The sequence below is a fragment of the Mus caroli genome, chromosome 8, assembly GCF_900094665.2.
Source record: "Mus caroli chromosome 8, CAROLI_EIJ_v1.1, whole genome shotgun sequence".
NCBI classification, from domain to species: domain Eukaryota; kingdom Metazoa; phylum Chordata; class Mammalia; order Rodentia; family Muridae; genus Mus; species Mus caroli.
The window spans coordinates 99,006,778-99,009,277 of NC_034577.1; positions in this window are offsets into that span (position 1 = coordinate 99,006,778).

Sequence of the window (2,500 nt, forward strand, 5' to 3'; positions counted from 1 at the left end):
AAAAAAAAAAAAAAGAAAGAAAGAAAAAGCCAGGCACGATGGAGTTTTCTCGAAACACTGGTGAGATCTCTAGCTAGCCAGCCTTGCCTGTACACTGCACCTCAGTTCAAAGAGAGACCTTACCTCAATAAACAAACTGGAAAGCATCCAAGGTTGACCTCTGGCTTTTCCACACATGTGCATGCCTCATAAGACTCAACACATGTAGCAAGTGTTATTGTAACTATTTCATAAAAGACATTTGAATACCACAGGCATGTAGAGTCACTGAGCTTAGGGATAGAGATTGCCTACATGTCAGATTTAGCTCTGTGATTCTTTGTGTGCCCTGAAGTTTGGGAACTTCTATAGAAAATTAGCTGTTGGCCCCAAAGTTGTGTCTTCTTGTAGAGATGCAAAGGGACTTGAGTCAGGTCGTTGGTGACTTTCACTGATGAGACCAGGATTCTACCAAGCCTGAGAAACTTTAGAATAACTTTACATAAGCCTGCCACCTCATTTTGACTAAGCCATGCTTGGAGACATTCCTAGTATCTCACCATCCCCCAGAATGACCTATTAGTCACTGATGGCCATCTAAAATACCAACTGCTAGGGTGCTTACTCTGTTGAGATGGGCATGGAACAGGTTCTCGCACCAGGTTCTGTTTCTGTTGTAACAAACATGAGATGGCATAGCAGTTTCACTGAAGAAACTTGCACATGAAGATGCTAGAAGCGAGAGACTTGGTGGCTGCCTCGTGTCTCCTTGTTATAACTCTTAGCTCCTCCAGCTACCGGGGAATGTGGAAAGCTTTCTGAACAAATAAACCCTGGCCCAGCGGAAATGGAGTGAGCAGCTGTAGTTAAGGCCTGAAAGATGGTTGAGAGTTCTGTGTCTGGGCCAAGCATTCCATGTTTGGTACTGGGTTTAGATGGAATAGTTCCTGGGACACTGGGGGTGAAGTAAGTGTCCCAGAACCGTGCTCCATTTTAACGTGACAACTATTTGGAACAATTGATTTTCATAAGGAAGTCTGGACAGGACTGGGGAGTCATCACTCAGGGAGACCCAGGAGGAGGAACCTGGAGGTTGCTTTGTTTTATAGAGGATGGAAGGGCCGGGCAGATTCCAGGGGAGGATTCAAGTTGAAATGCAGATGTCTAAGAAACAGCTTAACAGGACCCAGAAGTAGAAAATTGAAGAAGATGACGGAGTTGAAAGGTACAACAGTATTTCAGATAAACCTATGGATTCTTTCCAGTGTTGTGCTCACCACAGCAGGGGTCCAGCCTGCAGCTTGGAGTCTAATGTGTTCCCCAGCTGCCAGGAGATGCCAGATGTGTAGATGGCTCATTATAGGCGGTGCTGAAGAGAGCCTGCCCATGCTCACTATCCTACAGTGGCAACCAGCTCCAGCCTTTAGGAGGCTTGGGCCTCATGAGGGACATTGTCTGGATTCAAACCGAGTGGGGCCTTTCTGTTGGGAACTGTGACAATTTTGGCCAAGTCAAACAAAAGCCAAAGCAAAGAAAGATGCAGCTTCCATGAGGAGTCTCCATGGCGAGTCTGCTTCGGACTAGGCTGGACTTTCTTTGATAATAAAATAAAATAAGATAAAAAGGACAGCTAACCAACACATTGGAATTGGACAGAACAAACAAACAGAAGGAAAAGAACCTTGGAAAAGGCACAAGAAGGAGAAACCTGCTCATTCCCACACGCAGGAATCCCATAAAAGCACACTGAGCTGGAAACCATATTATACATGCAGAGGACCCGATGTAGGTCTTGTGCATGCTTAGGCGGGAAATTCTTTTGTCTTGAATGATGCAACTCTTAAAGTGGGCACTCCTCTCCGGCTTAAAGGACAATTAAGAAGGCGACCATCGCTAGAGTGGGCCCGCGAGGAGCAAACCGTCTAGCTAAAGATCCACACACTCCTTGTGTTTTTCTTTGTCTTTACTATTATTATCATTTTGGGCTGTTACACAAAAGCATCTAAATACTTGGGTTTTTTTTTTTCATCCTGTTTCTTTCCTCCACTTGGGTTAATACAGATATTAAGTCTAATAGTATCTACTTAGCATAAACAAGAAGATAAAAAATGATTTCTCTGATTGAAATGTTTGTTATTTAGCATTAAGCATCTTCCGACTCCCTTGCGTTTTCCATTTTAATCCACTCGGCGCTTGGTTGGGGGATTGCTAGATTAGTTTTAATCCCCTGTCTAATAGCAGAGTACTGGTGAGATTTATTACACAGGCAGGGCCTGGTTCTTGGATTTAAGAGGGCTCACGTGAACCCTTCATGCATATTCAATTTGGGCAACCACTGGTTGTGTAGGGAAGGTTGGGGAGACCTCCTTCATCTCCGAGCGCTTCTCCTCGGGCACACGGAGTGCAGACAGCATTTATTGCATTAATCGAAAGAAAATTGATTCCAAGTGTTTCTCTCTTTGGGGGTCAGATTAATGTTCTTCGAATCGGCTCCCCCCATGCTCAGAATGTACTCTGCCGT